The 22,884-nt window shown below is 45.2% G+C and overlaps 1 long non-coding RNA gene across 1 annotated transcript in view; it reads right to left on the bottom strand.

The window, feature by feature from the left end:
• Positions 1 to 1,348: 1,348 nt before the first annotated feature.
• LOC136629588 (uncharacterized) overlaps positions 1,349 to 22,884 on the bottom strand; it is a 31,816-nt gene continuing 10,280 nt past the window's right edge. Inside the window, exons 2-3 of the long non-coding RNA XR_010792942.1 lie at positions 5,986 to 6,109; positions 1,349 to 1,535 (exon numbers count right to left, since the gene is read on the bottom strand). This is a non-coding gene — a long non-coding RNA (uncharacterized lncRNA). The remainder of the gene's footprint in view (positions 1,536 to 5,985; positions 6,110 to 22,884) is intronic.

Genomic DNA, 22,884 nt, shown 5'->3' on the forward strand with positions numbered 1-22,884 from the left:
CCTATGGGAGCTTCCAGAGAAGGGAGGTGGGAGGGAGTTTAGCAGCGTGTCTGCTAAATTTCCATTCCCTTCTCTCCGCCCCTTGCTAGCTGTTTGCTAGTTGCTAAGCTCCCACCCCGTCCCCCCTCCCATTTCTGGCAGCCAAAAAGGGGTGGAGAGGGAGTGGGAGCATATCACACTAGCTCCTGCTCTGTCCCGCCTCCTTTCCTTGTCGAGAGGGGGCAGAAAGGGGAAGGCAGTTTAGCACAGCTAAACTGTCTCCCCCCACCCGATGGCAATCTGGGCTCGGCATATATGCACAGGACCCAGGCCGTCTGAACGGTTGCACAAACGGCAGATTTGTGCACCTGTTCATGTGATGTTTGGTCACGCTGTGGCCATGACACAGCCGACCGAAAATCGCTACACTTGTGTGAAAGAGCCCTTAGTATGGCCCTATTTTACCCTGAGTGCATGTAAAAAAAAACTAGATTATTTTTAGCTGGCACATGCATTCTTCACAAGCATTTTGTGTGGGGCTTTTCTTTTTTCATTCACTCCTTTTTAACATATACTTTTTGTGGCATTTTTTATTTCCTTCAGAGAAGCCAATGGAAAAATGCTAAAAAAACTGCCAAACCTACAACCTCCTGACTAACCTAAAAGCACTTGTCAAGTCGAAAAAATAAACACAAAAACTTTTTGTGCACCTAATCATTCCCTATTGACTTGCAGCTTCAGTCTGCAGCATTTTTTGGCTAAAAAAGTGACAAAACACGAGTAATAAAACCACAGAAAACATTGTGTGAAACCACCTGTATTCCAACGCAGATTTAGACATTTAATTAGTGACATTTAGCAGGCATGAACATTATTTAAAACACACAGGTATGTCTGGAGAACAGCCCCAAACATATTCATTGTTCGGATTTTTCCATTCCAAATAAAGCTATTTTCCTGAACTTAAATTGATTGGCCCGAGGCAGTTTAATTTAATTAAATGTGTTTCTTAAAGCAATATGAGAACAGCATGACTAGACGTTGTGCCAGGTGTACAAAGTGGCATCTGTGCCATCTACTCTTGTTGCAAATTTCATCTGAGATTAAACTAAGATATCTTTAGCACAAAGGAATACAGACATTAGGAATATTGCATTCAACATATCAGAGTATATAACTAATACTTAACCTGTTAAGAGTATTTTTGTCAGTATGTTGCACAAGTTTGTCCAAGCCAAAGCAATACTTGGTCCAAAACATAAAAGAGATACAAATCTTTCTATTATACATTTTCTTTTTTTTATTGTTGTTGCATTCCATGTTTTGACAAATACTGATGCAAAATATGTAATTGTAATATTTTGCACACACAGGGCTAGTTTACACACGCGCGATGTACCCTTTTCCGTGGATTAAAAGGCTATTTAGCCTGATGAGGTCCAGACGTGTTCTTTTTTTCATGGCATTGCGCAGTGAATTGAGCATTTGCGTACATATTGATAGCATATTTGTGCACCTCCCGTAGACTTCCATGGGGCCCTCGGTGCGAAAATACACTAGAAAATAGAACAGCACTTTCATTTTTAACAAAACACACTCATGAAAACAAAACCATTGACATCAGTGGGTTCTATTTTATGTGCATTGCACGCATATATTTTACACGGGCAAAAACATGCACAATCATAGAATCATAGAATGGTAGAGTTGGAAGGGACCTCCAGGGTCATCGGGTCCAATCCCCTGCTCATTGCACGAATCACTAAATCATCCCAGACAAATATTTGTCCAACCTTTGTTTGAACACTTCCATTGAAGAAGAACATACCACCTCCAATGGTAACCTGTTCCACTCATTGATCACCCTCACTGTCAGAGAGTTTTTTCTAATATCTAATTTGTGTCTCCTCCTCAGTTTCATCCTATTGCTTCTTGTACAAATGAGAATAGGGCTGATCCCTCTGCACTGTGACAACCCTTCAGATATTTGTAGACCGCTATTAAGTCTCCTCTCAGCCTTCTTTTTTGCAAGCTAAACATTCCCAGATCCTTTAACCATTCTTCATAGGACATGACTTGCAGACCACTTACCATCTTGGTAACTCTTCTCTGAACTTGCTCTAGTTTGTCTATGTCTTTTTTAAAGTGGGGTGCCCAGAACTGGACACAGTATTCCAGATGAGGTCTGACTAAGGAAGAGTAGAGGGGGATAATTACCTCACATGATCTCGACTCTATGCTTCTCTTAGTACATCCCAGAATTGTGTTTGCTTTTTTTGGTTGCTGCATCACATTGGTGACTCATGTTCAGTCTATGATCTATTAGTATACCCAAGTTTTTTTCACATGTGCTGATGCTTAGCCCAATTCCTCCCATTCTGTACGTGCTTTTTTCATTTTTCCTGGCCAGATGTAGGACTTTGCATTTCCCCTTGTTAAATACCATTCTGTTAGTCGCCACCCAAAGTTCAAGCTTTTCTAGATCTTTTTGAATACTCTCTCTTCTCTAGTGTTTGCTATCACTCCTAGCTTTGCATCATCTGAAAATTTGATCAGTTTCCCATCATTTCCCTCCTCCAGATCATTTATAAAAATGTTGAACAACACTGGGCCTAGGACAGAGCCTTGTGGTACCCCACTTGATACATTCTTCTTAGTCTTCTACATATTTGGTCTATTTTTCAATAAGTATGATATGAGATACTTTGTCAAATGCTTTACTAAAGTCAAGATATACTATATCTACCGCATTTCCCTGATCCAGTTGGTGATTCTGGAAGGAAATTAGATTGGTCTGGTATTACTTGTTTGTTACAAACCCATGCTGGCTTTGGTTAATTACTCCATTCTTATCTAAGTACTTGCATACATGCTGTTTAATAATTTGTTGAAAGATCTTTCTCGGTATAGAAGTCAGGCTCACAGGCCTGTAGTTTCCTGGATCCACCTTCTTCCCTTTTTTAAAGATAGGGACAACATTTGCCCTTTTCCAATCTTCAGGGACTTCTCCTGTTCTCCAGGAATTTTGAAAGATTATGGCAAGTGGTTCAGCAATTACCTCTGCTGCTTCCTTTAGAATCCTAGGATGTAATTCATCTGGACCTTGAGACTTGAATTCATTTAAGTTAGCTATGTGTTCCCTCACTATCTCTCTGCTTATAGATAGCCTGCATTATTTTATTCCCCCAATAGCACAGGGAAGATCAGTTGATGTTCCATCTACTCTCTGAGAGAAAACAGATGCAAAATAGGAATTTAACAGTTCGGCCTTTTCAACATCATTCTTAACCAATTCACTATTTTCATCTTGTAAGCATCCAATAGTATCTTTGACTTTTCTTTTGCTTTTATTAACAAGATGAGAGGCAGCACATAGGAATGAATCTCCTTACCAGTCGTTAAATACCAGAATACATTCTTTAATCGTAGTCCACAAAACAAGCAACGTTTCGGCCAAAGTCTCTATGGTCTTTCTCAGGCATATACCACAGGCAACAATGGTCACATTAGATAGTAACATCAACCAATCACCACAAAAGTGCACACCCACAATTAATTAAAACTTACTCACAGGTGTTTCAAAGGAGCCTGCCGCGTGTTCCCCCACTCAGCTGCATAATACAGTCCTCCAACTCCAGTACCTCATTAGGTCAGTGCCGGCCAAACAGCGCCGCGCACCGTGAGCAAGTCACCCTCCCGCGTCACATGATGCATCAGCTGACCTCACAATCCCGATCAACTGACCTGCAGCGTCAGAATAGGGGCGTCACTCAGCAGAATATGACAGCCACTGCGCACACATAATGCTTGTGCACAGCGGTTATCCAGCCTCGTCTGTTCCGATCAGCTGACCGGCCACAATAGAGCTGGAACCTCCCTTATCGGGTGATGTCTGCTGCCGCGCATGCGAGAACAATTACACACAGTGGACTACTAAAACTGACAGGGGGCATAGCATAGTCCATGTACTCCCCAAATTGCAAAGTTACTATGGCCACCCGGTAGAAACAAAGGGCATCTAAGTATGGGAAAGAAAACCCACAAAAATTAACACAACTAGTGGCCAGTCCCCAAAGGACGGGTCCAATACAGACACCCAAAGGGGTGACTCATCTATTGTTGTCAGCACACCTCTTTACATATCCGGGTTTCATCATACCATTCTTCTAGGACCCACAGGTCGCAACGCATATATTACTAGTCAAAAACAATGAATTAACATACTGAGCCCTAAAAAAGGAATAGTCCCGAGACGGAATGCTCTCAAAAAACTCAATTTATTAAGCAGTAAACAAAAGAGTGTGTTATACACACACCCCGTAACCCTCAAGAAGTCCCGTCAGTGCGTCAAGAGAATGTAAATTGTATATAATCCATAACTGTCGTAAGTAATTCATGGAGGAGACGAAAATACAAAGCAGAGGGAGGAACACATCGAACAGACCACCACCGAAGACCTTTAATAATAACAACATACAAAAATTAAAATCACTTAAGAACAATAGGCAAACAAAATGACAGATCATTTAAACAGAACATAACATGCAACAGGGATCTCATATATTAAGGGCAGGATAATAATCAATATTAAGTCCCCTTGGATGTAAGGTGTTTGACATATCCTCAAAATCCTTTTTTATTGCTTTTGGACTCAATTCATTATTAGCTTTAGCTTTTCTGACACTTGCCCTGCAGACCGCATTATATTCTTCTTTAGATATTTCCCCCTCTTTCCATTTGATAAACATATTTTTATTACTTTTTAACATGTGTGCAAGTTCTATGTTCATTCATCCTGGTCTCTTTAAATGCTTCCCATTCTTCCTTCTTTTATGGATTGTTAACGATTGTGCTTTGAGAATCTCATTTCACAATATTTCCCAACCTTCTTGGACATTTCTGTCCTCAAGAACATCCAGCCATTGGATTCTTCCTGTCCTCTTTCTGAGTTCATTAAAATCTGCCTTTCCGAAATCCAACCTTGAGGTCTGAGGTTTCTCAGGTCTTCCTCCCCTTTTTATCCAAAATTCAAAGATAATATAACCTCCTAAGGTCCCAGCCACCCATACTCCCTCAACCATTTCCTCCCTGTTGGTAATAATTAGGTCCAGATCCTCTTGTTTTGTCTTCTACCTTTTGGAAGGTAACGTTGTCAGCAAGAGCGGATAAGAATTTGTTGGATCCATTACTTTTACCTGAGAGAGATTCCCAACAAATATCTGGATAGTTAAAATATCCCATGATCACCATGTCATTCTTCTTTGAGAGCTTGGCCATCTGATGTAGAAAGAGTTCATCAATATATTCTGCTAGTCCAGGTGACCTATACTAAATGCCTACAATGGTGTCCTCTCTGTTGTTCTCTCCTTGTATTCTTACCCAAACAGTTTCTACATAACTACCGTGCTCTGAAGCTTGAATCTCTGTGGAGATGTTTTCCTAACAAACAACGCAATACCCCTTTTTTTAGGTCTGTTTCTTGTAAATAAGTTGTATCCTTCAAGCCTTGTATTCTAATCATAGGTATCATTCCACCAAATTTCCATGATGCCTATGACATCATATTTATCTTCCTGTGTTAGGAGCTCCAATTCTCCTTGTTTGTTTCCCATGCGCTGCGCATTTGTGTAAAAACATTTTAGTTTGTGATCGGTGTCTCTTGCTCCTCTACTTTCCTTCTGATTTTTTTGTCTTGGTTCTTCCTTTCCACTTCTAATAACAAGGTTCTCAAGTGTATTAATTAGCTGTATATTATTACCTGGCCTTTCACTTCCCTTCCCATATTGTTCTAGTTTAAAGCTCTCTTAATGAGTGAAGCAAGGCGCCCACCAAATATATGCTTACCAAGGCGCCCACAAAATATATGGTTACCGATAAATACGGTCATGTGAAGAAGCCCTAAAATACATTGATGCGCCCACAAAAAAGCATAGTTCATTCTGCAAATATGCATACGCAAGAGTGAAGGGGGCTTCTTTAGACGAACACATGCACAAATATACTTACCGCTCTGGAGCATATTTGCACATGAACCAGGCCAAAGTCTTTTTTTCTTTTTTCCCATTTAAACTTCAAGCTATTGCAAGGTCTATTTTCTTTTGTGCATAGGCATATCACATGAGAAAAATGGCTGTGAAAACAAAAACCATTTCAACCATTGCATTAAACAAATGGCTTTGTTTTGCCACATTTTGCGAGCGTCAGCTTTTGACTCTGTAATCCAGTTTATGAATATGGATATGTGCATTGATATCGCAAGTGCAATTTTTGTATGCACTTGCACTTTATATTATATATGTGCAGTACCACATTTACCACTAGGCACTAGAGGTCCAGTAAGTAGAGTGTCCAGATGCTGGGGGAGATGGCAGCCTGGGTTTTTTGAACAAAACATGCGTGTGAAATGAACAGTATCAAACATCTAAATGAATATTGTATAGTAACACCCACATTGTGGACTCAAGGATTTAAACCATGTACATTATCTGCATATCTGCAACTACGAGAAAGCGGCTTTCCCAATTAAGCTGAAGGAATTAATGCCAGGATGTTTGATGCCAGGAAGTCCTACTAATTTAGAGTACAACAGTGCAATAATCATTTCTGGCCTATTGAAATTTTTCCAGACTAGGAACTTAAATGGGAATTAATTGAAGCCTCATTAATACACAAGGCACTGGATAAACACAGCTGTGTGTTGTTTGCAAAACAGTGATACTGTAGTTTGTTTATCTGTGCTATAATAGAAAGCACATAATTAATGTCACATTGAAAAAACTAAATATTTTTAGTAAAATATATTTGTATCTTAAACAATATTAAAGCAACTATTGACTACTAAATAAAAAATGTCATATGTATTTTGGAACAAAGCTTAAAGGAGTTGTCCCACAAAAACAACTTATCACCTATCCACAGGATAGGTGAAGTGTCTTATCTGTGGGGAATCAACCTCTGCGACCCCACTGATCACGAGAATGGAAGTTCAGAATGGAATGATTTTCTATGCGACTGCTGACAAAACACAAGGCCATACACTGAGTGCTTTTATACAAAGTTTAGGTAGGAGGCTCTATATAAACTAGAGCACAATTGCTGAATCATCGTTTCAAAAATGAGAAAGATCGGCAGTGAGGCCTCCATCACACAGACCTTTTTGTACAGCATTTAGCTCCACCAATCAGAGCTGGCGCTCGATGCACCAATCACAGCCATACAATGAATGGCTGTGATTGGTGTATCCAGCAATGGCTGTGATTAGCTGAGGCAGCTGACACCCAGAGGCCTCAGCCAATCAGAGCAATTTCTTGCTGGAGGCAGGGATTTCCATCCCTGTCACTAGCAATAGATGGCTTTGTTGGCCAGAACAAGTGGCCGGCAGCCTGCACAGGGAGCTCCAGAGAACAGCGGGATGGACCCAGACAGTGCCAGCTTGGTGAGTATTGATTTTTTTTTTCATCATCCTTGGCTGCAAAACTTTGTCAAAAGCATGACAATGCTGCTGAAACCACAGTAAACGCAGCGTTGAAAAATGCAGCGCTTCTGCAAACGCCTGTGTGAGGGAGGCCTCCGTCATTTTCCTAAATCCTTTTTAGGTCACTTTCAGACTACTGTATTTTAGCTCTGTATTTGGTCCGTGTTTTGGGGACCATAATACAGACCTAATGCAAATCTATGTATCTATGTGCATATTTTTTCACGTCAATTTTAAAATAATAGCATGACCTACCTTTGCCTCTGTATTGCTATTTTTTTCAAAATTTTTTTGGGCAAATAGAAATCAATATTTGCGCAGTAGAAAATAAAATATGTGGAGGCAAAAACAGATCATATACTACTGAAATAATGATGATATACAGTTAAACTGGCATCTGTAATGTGTCTGTATTAGAAATCTGTATTACAGACTTGTTGCAATATATTCTGAAAATGGCCTTAAAGTTTAATTACATTACAGTTGATCTTAGGTTTTCCAAGATATGTTTTTAAAAAGTCTGCATAAAAAAAAACATTAAGGCTAGGGCTACATAACAACTTTGGCTGCCACATATATTATGTGGCCAAAGATAACACCGTACGACATCACAAACTAACATAAGTAAATGTTGTCACATTGCTACTAGTTGGCTTTACTGCAAGTTGTCATGACCGAGACCTGACAATCACAAGAAATTCAGTGAGTCTGGATTTCTTGTGACTGTCGGGGCACAGCAACTTGTAAGTGGTAATGCAACCACATTCACCTATGGTAGGTATCACTTTGCTTTACTGCAATTTTTGGTTGTGTGATGTGTTTTGCCACCAAAGTTGGCCAAAGCCTGAAGCAGCCTGTGAATAAGACTAATGCCCCTTTTACACTGAGCAAGAATTTTAAAAAATTTGCTTGTCCCTGCTTGGGCAGCGTGTTTAGACTGCATGATTTTCGTTCAGTAATTGTTTAGCTAAAACTGAATGACGAACGAGAAGTGCACAATTCACTTAATTTAAACTGGCTGTGATTGGCTCATTGAGCGTCGGCTGTGATTGGTGCAGGCGCTCGATTAGCCAATTGCAGCGCTCGCTTTGCTGGAGGCGTGGTATTCAAAGCCCCGTCACTAGAAAGAAGCTGAAATGGCAGACGGGGAGGACACTGCAGTTTGCTGCAGTGCCACCGGAGACCATCGGGACACCACAGACCAGGTAAGTATTGATTTTTTTTTTTTAATGCAGGTTAGCAGGTTAGTTAGGTTGGGGGAAGCCTTATATTTCAAGCCTCCCCCGAAAACCATGGTAGATCTTATTATCGGGTAGGTCCTATTTTCGGGGAAACGCGGTAGTGGTGGACCCATAGCATGTCCTCATGCACTTTCTTGATGATCTCTGTTGCTAGTGCTGTTGGGAACACACGTCTTTCATCCAAGTGGATGAACCAGCCCTCAGGTGTGTATTTTCCATCATCTGCCTTTAGCCATTCCTGTTCACTTCAATTGGAGCAGGGGTTCCAGTTGCTGAGGGGAACCAGGAAAAAGGCTTGTAGTTTGACAGGACTTTCGGCATTTAGGAAAGTGGCAGTTTGCTTGGCATCAGCATCTGCCTCTCTGTTTCCCTGTGCAACAAATGAGTCTCCCTTCTGTTTTCCTTTACAGTGAATGACCCACGCCTCTTCTGACAGATCCGGAATGAGAGGAGCGTGCTTCACTTCTTGACCCACAGAAGGGATCAGACTCTTTTCTTTCCTCAGGGCCTCACGAACGTGGAGTGTGAGCAAAGCATATTTTGAGTCTGCCTTTTACCCCAGCTGCCAGCTGTAGGGCTTCTGATAAGTGCAATAAGTTCTGCCTTTTGAGCTGAAGTTCTTTTGGACAGCAGTGGTTCTACTTTTGTAGTAGTTTGTATGGGGACCACTGCATATTCAACATAGCATATGCCTTCATCCATAAAGCTGCTACCATCTGTGTGTTATTTGACATCAGGAGCGTCAAGAGTTGTATCCTGTAGATCAGGATGGCTGCTGAAGACTTCATCCATCACCTCACAGCAGTTATAGTCAAGGGTTTCAGTTCGGGTGGGCAACAGAGTTGCTGGATTTAGAGTAGTACATACTTTCAACTTCAGTCTTCGGTTTTCACATAGAAGGCCTTGGTACTTGGTCATGTGAGTATTTGTCAGCCAGTGGTGACCTTTGGCATCCATTGGAGTTAGGACAGAAGGTGGCACTCGTACTGTAAGATCCTGACCCAGGGTTAGCTTGTCAGACTCTGTAACTAAGGCCACTGTTGCTGCCAATGCTTTCAGGCATGGAGGCCATCCCATGGCTGCATTATCAAGTTCCTTGGAAAGATAGGAAACAGGTTGATACCATGATCCCATATTCTGGGTGAGAACGCCGATCACCAGTCCCTTCTTCTCATGAACATACAGAATAAGTGGTTTCTCCAGATTAGGCAAGGCCAGTGCGGGTACCTTTATAAAAGCTTGTTTGATGTTGTTATAGGCCCTTGTATGTTCCTGCTCCCAGCAGAAGGGGGCATCTTCACCTCCTTTGTGACTTCATAAAGGGTTTGGCCATTTCAGCAAAGCCAGGTATCTATATTCTGCAGAATCCGGGCAACTCCAGGGAATTCTCTGACTTTTTCTTCTGGTGGTTGGTACAGAGATATTGTAGACGGACCACTTTCTTTCAACTTCCAGTTGTGCCTTCCCTTGTGAGATATGAAATCCCAGGTATTTAACAGTTGCTTGGCAGATCTGTGACTTCTTCCTTGAGACTTTGTATATGGCTTCATAGAGATGACGAAGCACTGTCTTAGTGTTCTGCAGATATCATTCAGAGATAGATTCAGTTATGAGGAGGTCATCCACATACTGTAGCAATACATTGCCTAGCTGGGAAGTGAGAGAGAGATTCTTCTTAGGTTAATAGCAAGAGCTTCTCTGAAGAGTGCAGGTGAGTTCTTGAGCCCTTGGGGTAAACTGTACTTTTCTCCACTTCTTGGATCTTCCCATTGGAAGGCAAAGATAAGTTGACCTCCTCTGTCAGCCTGATGGTGAAGAAAGTGTCTTTCAAATTCAGCACAGTAAAGTGAGTAGCTTCTCCTGATATCAGTCCAAGCAGTGTGTACGGGCTGGGAACTGTTTGATGCCAAGTAATAGCAGCTTGATTCACTGCTCCGAGATCCTGGATTTGGCGACACTCTGTTCTAGGTTTTTTTTACAGGCAGGAGAGGGGTGTTCCAAGGTGATTGTCATCTCTTCAGGATACCGTACTTCAGAAACTTTTCCAGATGCAGTGCAATGCCATGGCAGGCAGCAGATGGTAGACGGTATTGCTTGATAGACACCCGTTGTGCCCCTGGCTTCAGAGGCACTGTGTTGGAGGTATATTCTTGTTACGTATTCAGGTATGGAACCACTGTGTCGGCCCTCTGGGCAGGAAAACCACCCGCTGAAACTGACAGCTGGCCCAGAGACCGGATACTCACTCCTCAGCGCGTAGCTTGGTACGAGGTGGAAACTAGGACTGAGCTAACACTGTCACAACCCTAACACCAAAACGGGTCGTACCAATGCTGTTGCTTACCTTTTGTGGTTGCCCTCAAACGAACATCACTGTCCAGTTCCTGTGTTCCTTCTCAGGGTTTCTTTTACCCCGCTGGGAGGTAGACAGACATATCTGAGAAGAGTTTTCTGTTGTTCCAAAGAAATCTTCTGTCTGACGCAACGACGTTCAAATTTGCCCAAATGTTCCTGTCTTTCATCCCAGAGAAGTCAGGTGGCAAAAACCGGTCTCCATCAAATCTCGGATGAAGTCCCCAAATGAAATATTACATTTGATAGGACACCCAGGATCTCGACAGGAAATGGTGTTTATTTTATGTGCGCACAGACCCTGGTGGATTCAATATCCCAAAAACCAGAGTGCCTATACAAAGAAATTCTAACAACCTTATACAGTGTGGGCTGGCTTAATCACAGATTCATACTTATTGGTTAACACTTGGAGGAAGAGCTAAGGTAGAAAAAATGTACTATCACCATCTATGAGAAAAGCAGTAGGGAGGGTTTGGAATGTAAGTTGGGCTATATTGGTATCCAATTAAAACAGTATGAGTAGAGAAGACTACATTATACTCCAGTTTTCTGGCTGATAATAGAGAGGCAATAGCAGGTAAAGTACATTAATTTTTGTATATCTTCGTATCACACCTAGATTTTCTTTAAAACGAGACCAAAGGTTTGCTCGTAACTTCGATAGAACAGGAGCTACAGCCATTTGAAGTAGGGTAGGGAATACTGAATTTACAGATGTCATATCCGTCTGTGTGCAGATCAGAGGGGAATAGCAAGTGACAAGCAAGAAAAAGAGAACTATCTGTGATTTTCTTGTCTGCCCCATGGGAGGGGTAACATGGACGATTGCTCATGTTATCACTACGATTCATCAATCAGAAAACATGTTTAGTCTCTGATTGTCACATATCTTTTTTATCCTGAAAAGTTGAGATGAGTGCTTACTCATTCCTCTGTGCTGTTTAGCCCTGCAGCATTGCTGACATTGTTTTTACAGAAACGCTTTAAATTTTTAAAATAAAAAGAATTTTAAAAAACTACACATAATTGGTATTGCCCCCTCTGTAAAAACTTGTACTATATAATGTTATGATCTGGGAATGTGACGTCACAAAAAAGGATTTTTTTAAAAGGGTTTTATATTGTGCAAAAGTAGTGAAAAACAATAAAACATTTATAAATTTGGTGTTTTGATAATCAGAATGGACTACGGAATAAAGTTAACAAAACAATTATACCACACGGCGAACACAGTAAAAATAAATCGCAAAAAACAATGGTGAAATGATGTGAACGTGGGTTCAATGTGAGGTTTCCCATTCGAAACAATGAGAAACACTTGTCGATCCTCTAACGTGGCTGAAAGACGCACCATGGGATCACTATTCCACAGAAGTGATGGGAAGTGTTTTTGCAAGAATACACATGCTGGCGAGCGCTCACCCATGTGTAGATAGTCTTAAAAATATATTTTAGAAATGCTCTTCAAAGATGGAAAAATTGCTGCTAAACTTAAAAACCTCCTAATATCTTGTAAACATCAAAAAAGTCTAAAAAAAATGATGCCAAGATTAAGCAGATATGGTAAATGATATGGTAAATATTATTAACTATTTTATGCAACAGTTTGTCAAACGAGCAGAAAATTTCAAACCTTGAAAAGTACTGTTTTTCGAAATTTCTCTAAATTTTGGATTTTTTTATAAACACAAAACATATTAAATGGGTTTTCCAGGGAGAATAAACGTGAGCTGTGCCTGCAGTTACAAGCGCTGGCCACTACATAGAGGTTGGCATGGAGACTTCTGCTGCTTTAGCTCCAACCTCTGTGTATTTACAGCTGGGGATTTCCTTATTCTACCCTGCAAGGGAATTCCTTTTTTTCTGATATGGGGAAATTCCCCTGTAGTGGGGAGAGAGGGCTGGGCTAGAGAGAGAGGATGGAGGTAAAGGGGTTTTCCCAGGGATTACCCCATAGCAAGAAGAGAGAAGGCAGGGCTACGGGCAGGACTAGAGAGTAGTTCCCTCTAGCCCCGCCCTCTCTTTCCCCACTCTTGGAGAAGGTAACAGACAGGCCTCTAAACCTGCCCCCTCTTTTTCCCTGCTACAGGGATTCCCTTATTATCCGCTTGCAGGGGAATATCTTCTCTCCCCGCTACAGGGAGTAGTTGTTCTCAGTACTAGTGCATCTTTTATCCACCACCAGAATGGGTGTAGGCAAAGTGCACGCCCCCAACTTTTGATTGGCTGGCCCGTAGCCCCCGACGCTGCGCTTACACATCTCCCTTACCGGCGGATGAAACCCGGCGGGGGGCAGAGTTGTGAGGCAGTGGTGAAGTGCATTGATTGATGCATCAGTCCATTGCAGGGCAGCGGGGAACACAGTGAGAGCGGAGCTGGGAGCACCGAGGGGAGGCCGGAGGGGAAAGCGAGCTCCAGCCCATGCATGGACAGTGAAGGGAGCCGGGTCGGGAAAAAAGTGACAGGAGACATGACGGGAGATGAGATGGAAGACCGGACCACACACTCAGTGCAGAAACCAGGAGAGGACAAGGGAGACAAGGGAGAGCAGCAGGGTAAATGAGAGGAGCCGGGTCGGGGACACGAGCCGTAAGCAGAGATGAGTAGAAGGACCAGAGCACACACTGAGCACAGGAGCTGGGAGCAGACAAGGGAGAGCAGCGGGGTGAGTGACAGAAGCCCGAAGGAGAAAAGTGACAGGAGCCATGAGGGGAGATCAAAAGGAGGACCGGAGTACACACACAGGGCAGGAGCTGGCAGCCAACAAGGGAGAGCGGGGGGGGGGGGGGGGTAAGTGACAGGAGCCAGCATTGGGAAATGATGGACATTGAATTGCGACTGTTGTGTCGTCACCTGGCCCTCCCCTCAAACTCAACCCGGCCAACACGTCTCCACCCATAGTTCCGGTGGAGATAAGATGCACCAGTACCGACTTCAAGGATAGCTGGAAAGCAAGTTTAAGATGTCCCACTGTAAAATTTTGCTAGTCCCCACTGGGAAGAGGGGAAGCCCTGGGGCGATGAAGGGAACCCCTCATTCCCGTGGGGACTAACACTGGGACATTTAAAATGTGCTTCTGTGTTTAGCAGCATGGCTGCATTCCCTCCCCCTTATCTCCCTTTCTCTCCAATTCACATTGTTTAGAACTGTAAACTAAACTCCCTCCCCCTTTTTATCCAGCTCCCATAGGAGTCTATGGAAACTCCTGCACATCACGCATCAAAGCTAGGTCAGGTCCTATCTTTTCATTCAACAGGGAATTTCAGTTGCAGGATTTCAATCGCGCATGTCATATTATTTTAGGTGCGATTTATTTATTTATTTATTTTTTTACGCGCCTAAAATTCTTTTGTCTGAATATTTCAATAGGAATCCATTGGTCCTAATAGTCGTGTTTTTTTTGCACTTGTAACTTGCTTGTGTAAATGAGCCCTGATCTATATCACAGTGACATATTCATCAACTGAAGTCTTCTTTTACCATGTTTACTTATTTGATATGCATGTGAGTTATGAAATGTGATACATAATCATAATGCATGCCAACATCCTCATAAAAGCACCTGTTTATATTGTATTATCCTTAGGTAGTTTATATGTTGATGTGTGTGTGTGCAATGTGTGTGCAATGTGTTACCTCAAGTGGTTTCAACAGTAATCCTGAATTTTCCTGATGACTTAGGGCTTAAAAACATAGGTGTGTTTGTCCTATTTTGCACCTGTGAAAAACAGGACAAAACAAAACCATTGTTTTCAATGGGTTGGTTTTCACTATCCGGACTTGTCCTATCTTTCTCGCTTGTAGGTTTTCTACATGCGAGAAAGATAGAGTAAGACCTATCTTCCCGCTTTTTCTTTCAAACTCACGCGCAATAGCGCAGATTTTGGATAGTCAAAAAAAAAACAAAAAAAAAACACTGGTACATGTGCTAATATGCTCCATAGTGGCGACCATATTACCGCATTCACCCATGTGTTTAAGCCCTTATGCGTCGTTCACATGGACGTCATTTTAATGCAATGTAGGCGCGTCAAAAACCGTGTCTAAAAGAACCAATGGTTTCCTATGGGTTCCCTTAGACAAACAATTTTTTCACGCCCCTAAAAAATCATGCGTCAAAGATAGGACATAGGCGCTTTGTATTATTTCAACATCCTATCTATTGACAGACCAATGCAGGAGACTTCCATAAACTTCCATGGGAGTCAATAATAGCCAGCTGGCAAAGGGAGGGGGAGGGAGTTTAACATCCCTGCTAGGATGAAGGGTGTCCCCCACCACAGGGATTCCCTACATCTCCGCGGGGACTCCCTTCATTTTTCTAGCGGCCAAGGGATTTTGGGACTGTGGCATCAGTGCACTGCAAGATGCCATAGCCAGCTGTGTAAAATCACGAGAAATAGCCGTGTCGTGTTTGCGCCTATTCTTTGTTCATCCGATTTAAGGCTCCAATAGCCACGATTTTTAACAAGGCCTTAGGGTGATTTTAGAAGAAGTGACTATTCCTTCTATGCTTTCACACAGGTGCGGGAGTCATTCAGCGAATGGAGACAGAGCAGACTAGACATCTCTTCTGGCTACCTGCTTCCATTCACTGCAAACAGGCAGTCATTCAAAGATGAGTGACTGCCTGCTTGAAATGGAACAACTATTAACTGAAGTTCTCACACAGTACCCTGTCAAGTGCCATGCCTACATTGGCCAACAGTTACCTGTAATCGCTCGTTCCAGGTGATTATTTGGACTACTACCAGCCTGTGTAAAAGTACCCATACCTTTAGCACCAGTATGACTGGCATTGTTTGAAGTATTGCATCAATCATAACATCTGTACGTCCTCTATGGTTTACTTTTTATTTTGTCAAGAATAAAAAAATAGGAATAGTTTGACTTGAGTTTTATGAGACAGGACTTGTCTGCATCTTTGCTATGTATTTCTAGGAGAATCAGTTCCTTTACATGGTCTTGCTTAAAAGGTTTTAGAATAAGCAATATATTCAACTGGTAAAATGCCACTAAGGCTAATTTCACATGGTCGAGTGCGATATCGGTCTGTGAAACTCAGCCCGGTATCTCGCTCTCCAATGTACAATGTCCCTGAGGATGCGAGGCATTTTTGTCTTAAAAATGCCTCTCATCACTCCAGGGAAGTAGCAATATTTTTTATACATGTGAGAATAGATTCTGCCCTATCAATCTGTCTTTTGTCCTTTGCGCGCGCATTTGAACTGTAAAAAAAATGAAGATTAAGGCCTCATGTCCACAGGCACATGGGGATTCCACCCATGCCCGCAGCCATTGACATTTTCTCACCTCTCTGGATGTGGTGTAGGTGTTCTACATCCCGGACGGATCTTCTCTTGCACTGCGGGTGTGTCATGCGTATGCACAGTGCTTTTTTTCTTCTTTCAAATCTCCTGCTTTCTCACGGATCCGGGGTACGTCCGCAGTGTCAGCTGCGGGTGTGTCACGGATCGGACAACTTCAATGAAAGATGTCCGTGCGGGAATCCGCAGACTATGGAGCATGCTCCGAATTTTATCCTGCGCGTGCGATCCACACGCCAGGATAAAATGACATCTGCAGGTATTTATTTATCTATGGATGCCCAATGATTATTTATGGGCATATTGAATTGCGGATTGTCTGCACGGGTGACCCACGAGGATTCCAGAATTCAATTTTGCCCGTGCACATGAGGTCTTATAACTTGCTCGTGCGCAAATACGCTCTGATGCAGCCAGCATATTTGTGCATACGTTCATCTGTTTAAACCCTTACAATACAGTATTTTACGTTTAGCTTTTATCTGTGATTGTGATCTTCCGTGCAATATATACACATTTTTTTATTGCATGGTGGTGATATTCATGCTAACAATTTTTTATTATTGCACCCTACTGTATTCTGTTCAACATATATCTGGAAAACACAAGAGAAACAAAAAAATAACATTTTCATTGCAGATTTGTCATAGATTTGTCTCCAATTTCCATGACTTAATGGAATTTTTTTCACAGAATTTAAAATATGAGCTTGTCAGAAGTTTCCCGATAATGATATTACAAAACACCACAAGTTGAGGTTACTATGTTTACAGGATTGCTATTTCAAGAATAAAGTTCATGGGGGAGACTTTTTGAACTGCTTGGAGCAGATGTCCCAACAGTGAATTATATACTAGTGTTTTAAATAGAGATGAGCGAGCACCAAAATGCTCGGGTGCTCGTTACTCGAGTCGAACTTTCCGCGATGCTCGAGGGTTCGTTTCGAGTAACGAACCCCATTGAAGTCAATGGGCGACTCGAGCATTTTTGTATATCGCCGATGCTCCCTAAGGTTTTCATTTGTGAAAATCTGGGAAATTCAAGAAAGTGATGGGAACGACACAGAAACGGATAGGGCAGGCGAGGGGCTACATGTTGGGCTGCATCTCAAGTTCCCAGGTCCCACTATTAAGCCACAATAGCGCCCTGCCAACAATTTTTACTTCTGAAAAACCCTCATTAGCAAGGCATACCTTAGCTAAGCACCACACTACCTCCAACAAAGCACAATCACTGCCTGCATGACACTCCGCTGCCACTTCTCCTGGGTTACATGCTGCCCAACCCCCCCGCACAACCCAGTGTCCACAGCGCACACCAAAGTGTCCCTGCGCAGCCTTCAGCTGCCCTCATGCCACACGCTGGCCTCATATTTTTAAAAATAGTCACAGGCAGGTACAACTCCGCAATGGGAATTCCGTGTGCCCCCGACAGCATGAGTGGCTGCCTGGAATCCACTGGCAGTACATAAACAAATCCCATTGCAGTGCCCAGCACAGCTGAGGTAACATCACATTAAATGCAGGTGGCCTTCGGCCCACACTGCATGCCCCAGTCAGACTGGGGTTCTTTATAAGTAGACACATGCAGTTACAACTCCGTGTGGACCGACAGCATAGGTGGGTCCCAGGAAGCCACCGGTGGTACTTAAATAATTCCCATTGCATTGCCCAGCACAGCTGAGGTAACGTCAGATGAAATGCAGGTGGGCTTCGGCCCACACTGCATGCCCCAGTCTGACCGGGGTTTTTAATACATAGACACAGGCAGGTACAACTCCCTAATGTGAAGTCCGTGTGGACCCAAAGCATGGGTGGTTCCCTGGAACCCACCGGCGGTACATAAACAAATCCCATTGCAGTGCCCTAGACAGCAGAGCTAACGTCAGATTAAATACAGGTGGGCTTCGGCCCACACTGCATGCCCCAGTCAGATTGGGGTTCTTTATAAGTAGACACAGGCAGGTACAACTCCGTGTGCACCGACAGCATGGGTGGGTCCCAGGAAGCCACCGGCGTTACATAAATACATCCCATTGCATTGCCCAGCACAGATAAGGTAACATCAGATTAAATGCAAGTGGGCTTCGGCCCACACTGCATGCCCCAGTCTGACCGGGGTTTTTAATACATAGACACTGGCAGGTACAAATCACTAATGTGAAGTCCCTGTGGACCCACAGCATGGGTGGCTCCCTGGAACCCATCGGCGGTACACAAATGTATCCAATTGCAGTGCCCTGCTCAGCAGAGCTAACGTCACATACAATACAGGTGGGCTTCGGCCCACAGTGCATGCCCCAGTCAGACTGGTAATATGTACCTTAACAGTAACCGCGTTGGTGAGAAATGGCCTTGCCACCATCATGTCTTTGGGAAGCCTCCGTTTCCACACCACAGTGACATAGCATTAGCAGCGGTATAGTCAGAGCCCAGAATTAGTAACATTTCAGCGGTAGCATTAGGGACAGGCCCCAGTAACATATCACTAGCAGCAGTATAGGGGGAGCATAGTCTTAGTTCCATTTCAGTAGTAGTAGCAGTCAAGACAGGTCACAGTAACATTCCCGTTGCAGCAGTTTAGGGAGATAACAGTCTTTCACATTTCAGTAGTTGCAGTATAGACTAGGCCCCAGTTACATTTATGTAGCAAAAGTGTAGGCCAACACCACACACCTTGCTGTAGCATGAGTGCAGGCGAAGCCCATAAAAATTACTAGGATTACACTGTAGGTGAGGGCCCAAAAAAATTGGTGTACAAACAGTACTAATGTACCTCAGAAAAATTGCCCATGCCCAACCAAGAGGGCAGGTGAAACCTATTAATCGCTTTGGTTACTGTGGCTTAATTTGTAACTAGGCCTGGAGGCAGCCCAGTTAAAATTGGTTCAGGTGCAAGTTTCAACGCTTTAATGAGAATTGAAACGTATAAACATTGTTTACAAAAGTCATATGACTGAGCCTTGTGGGCCTAAGAAAAATTGCCCGTTCGGCGTGATTACGTGAGGTTTCAGGAGGAGGAGCAGGAGGAGGAGGATGAATATAATACACAGATTGATGAAGCTAAAAGGTCCCCGTTGATAGAGAACGATGCTTCCATCCGCGGGTGCAGCCTACGTATTGTTTAGGTACCGCTGCTGTCTGCTGGTGGAGAAGAGAAGTCTGGGGAAATCCAGGCTTTGTTCATCTTTATGAGTGTAAGCCTGTTGGCACTGTCGGTTGACAGGCGGGTACGCTTATCCGTGATGATTCCTCCAGCCGCACTAAACACCCTCTCTGGCAAGACGCTAGCCGCAGGGCAAGCAAGCACCTCCAGGAAATACAGCGCGAGTTCAGGCCACGTGTCCAGCTTCGACACCCAGTAGTTGTAGGGAGCAGAGGCGTCACGGAGGATGGTCGTGCAATCGGCTACGTACTCCCTCACCATCCTTTTACAGTGCTCCCGCCGACTCAGCCTTGACTGGGGAGCGGTGACACAGTCTTGCTGGGGAGCCATAAAGCTGGCAAAGGCCTTGGAGAGTGTTCCCCTGCCTGCGCTGTACATGCTGCCTGATCTCTGCGCCTCCCCTGCTACCTGGCCCTCGGAACTGCGCCTTCTGCCACTAGCGCTGTCGGATGGGAATTTTACCATCAGTTTGTCCACCAGGGTTCTGTGGTATAGCATCACTCTCGAACCCCTTTCCTCTTCGGGTATGAGAGTGGAAAGGTTCTCCTTATACCGTGGGTCGAGCAGTGTGTACACCCAGTAATCCGTAGTGGCCAGAATGCGTGTAACGCGAGGGTCACGAGAAAGGCATCCTAACATGAAGTCCGCCATGTGTGCCAGGGTACCTTTATGCAACACATGGCTGTCCTCACTAGGAAGATCACTTTCAAGATCCTCCTCCTCCTCCTCAGGCCATACACGCTGAAAGGATGACAGGCAAGCAGCATGGGTACCCTCAGCAGTGGGCCAAGCTGTCTCTTCCCCCTCCTCCTCATGCTCCTCCCCCTCCTCCTCCTCCTCCTCCTCAATGCACTGAGATATAGACATGAGGGTGCTCTGACTACCAGCGACATACTGTCTTCCCCCGCCTCCGTTTCCGAGCGCAAAGCGTATGCCTTTATGCTTTGCAGGGAACTTCTCAAGAGGCATAGCAGAGGAATGGTGACGCTAATGATTGCAGCATCGCCGCTCACCATCTGGGTAGACTCCTCAAAGTTTCCAAGGACCTGGCAGATGTCTGCCAACCAGGCCCACTCTTCTGTAAAAAAATGAGGAGGCTGACTCCCACTGCGCCACCCATGATGGAGTTGGTATTCCACTATAGCTCTACGCTGCTCATAGAGCCTGGCCAACATGTGGAGCGTAGAGTTCCACCATGTGGGCACGTCGCACAGCAGTCGGTGCACTGGCAGATTAAACCGATGTTGCAGGGTCCGCAGGGTGGCAGTGTCCGTGTTGGACTTGCGGAAATGTGCGCTGACCCAGCGCACCTTTCTGAGCAGGTCTGACAAGCGTGGTTAGCTTTTCAGAAAGCGCTGAACCACCAAATTAAAGACGTGGGCCAGGCATGGCACGTGCGTGAGGCTGCCGAGCTGCAGAGCCGCCAACAGGTTACGGCCGTTGTCACACACGACCATGCCCGGTTGGAGGCTCAGCGGCGAAAGCCAGCGGTCGGTCTGCTCTGTCAGACCCTGCAGCAGTTCGTGGGCCGTGTGCCTCTTCTCTCCTAAGCTGAGTAGTTTCAGCACGGCCTGCTAACGCTTGCCCACCGCTGTGCTGCCACACCGCGCGGCACCGACTGCTGGCGACGTGCTGCTGCTGACACATCTTGATTGCGAGACAGAGGTTGCGTAGGAGGAGGAGGAGGGTGGTTTAGTGGAGGAAGCATACACCGCCGCAGATACCAGCACTGAGCTGGGGCCCGCAATTCTGGGGGTAGGTAGGACGTGAGCGGTCCCAGGCTCTGACTCGGTCCCAGCCTCCACTAAATTCACCCAATGTGCCGTCAGGGAGATATAGTGGCCCTGCCCGCCTGTGCTTGTCCACGTGTCCGTTGTTAAGTGGACCTTGGCAGTAACGGCGTTGGTGAGGGCGTGTACAATGTTGCGGGAGACGTGGTCGTGCAGGGCTGGGACGGCACATCGGGAAAAGTAGTGGCGACTGGGAACTGAGTAGCGCGGGGCCGCCGCCTCCATCATGTTTTTGAAAGCCTCCGTTTCCACAAGCCTATACGGCAGCATCTCCAGGCTGATCAATTTGGCTATGTGCACGTTTAACGCTTGAGCGTGCGGGTGCGTGGCGGCGTACTTGCACTTGCACTCAAACAGTTACGCTAGCGACGGCTGGACGCTGCGCTGAGAGACATTGCTGGATGGGGCCGAGGACAGCGGTGGTGAGCGTGTGTGTGCAGGCCGGGAGATGGTCGTGCCTGTGTCCTGAGAGGGGGGTTGGATCTCAGTGGCAGGTTGGGTCACAGGGTGCAAACTGGAGGCGGTGAACGGCCTTCGTCCCACCTTGTGGGGTGTTTGGCCATCATATGCCTGCGCATGCTGGTGGTGGTGAGGCTGGTGGTGGTGGCTCCGCGGCTGATCTTGGCGCGACAAACCTTGCACACCACGGTTCGTCGGTCGTCTGCACTCTCAGTGAAAAACTGCCAGACCTTTGAGCACCTCGGCCTCTGCAGGGTGGCATGGCGCGAGGGGGGCGCTTTGGGAAACAGTTGGTGGATTATTCGGTCTGGCCCTGCCTCTACCCCTGGCCACCGCACTGCCTCTTCCAACCTGTCCTGCGGCTGCATTTGCCTCCCCCTCTGAAGACCGGTCCTCAGTTGGCTTATCACACCAGGTGGGGTCAGTCACCTCATCATCCAGCGGCTCTTCCTCCGAATCCTCTGTGCGCTCCTCCCTCGGACTTACTGCCCTTACTACTACCTCACTGATAGACAACTGTGTCTCATCGTCATCGTCCTCCTCACCCACTGAAAGCTCTTGAGACAGTTGCCGGAAGTCCCCAGCCTCATCCCCCGGGCCCCGGGAACTTTCCAAAGGTTGGGCATCGGTCACGACAAACTCCTCCGGTGGGAGAGGAACGATTGCTGCCCAATCTGGGCAGGGGCCCGAGAACAGTTCCTGGGAGTCTGCCTGCTCCTCAGAATGTGTCATTTTCATGGAGTGAGGAGGCTGGGAGGAAGGAGGAGCAGTAGCCAGAGGATTCAGAGTTGCAGCTGTGGACGGCGTAGAAGACTGGGTGGTCGATAGATTGCTGGATGCACTTTCTGCCATCCACGACTGGACCTGCTCACACCGCTCAGTTTCTAATAAAGGTCTACCGCGTGGACCCATTAATTGTGAGATGAATCTGGGGACCCCAGAAACTTGCCTCTCTCCTAATCCCGCAGCAGTCGGCTGCGATACACCTGAACCAGGAGCTCGGCCTGTGCCCACACCCTCATTTGGGCCTCCGCGTCCTCGCCCGCGTCCACGTCCTCTAGGCCCACCCCTACCCCTCAACATGGTGTATTACG

The sequence above is a fragment of the Eleutherodactylus coqui genome, chromosome 1 (assembly GCF_035609145.1).
Source record: "Eleutherodactylus coqui strain aEleCoq1 chromosome 1, aEleCoq1.hap1, whole genome shotgun sequence".
Classification (NCBI taxonomy): Eukaryota; Metazoa; Chordata; class Amphibia; order Anura; family Eleutherodactylidae; genus Eleutherodactylus; species Eleutherodactylus coqui.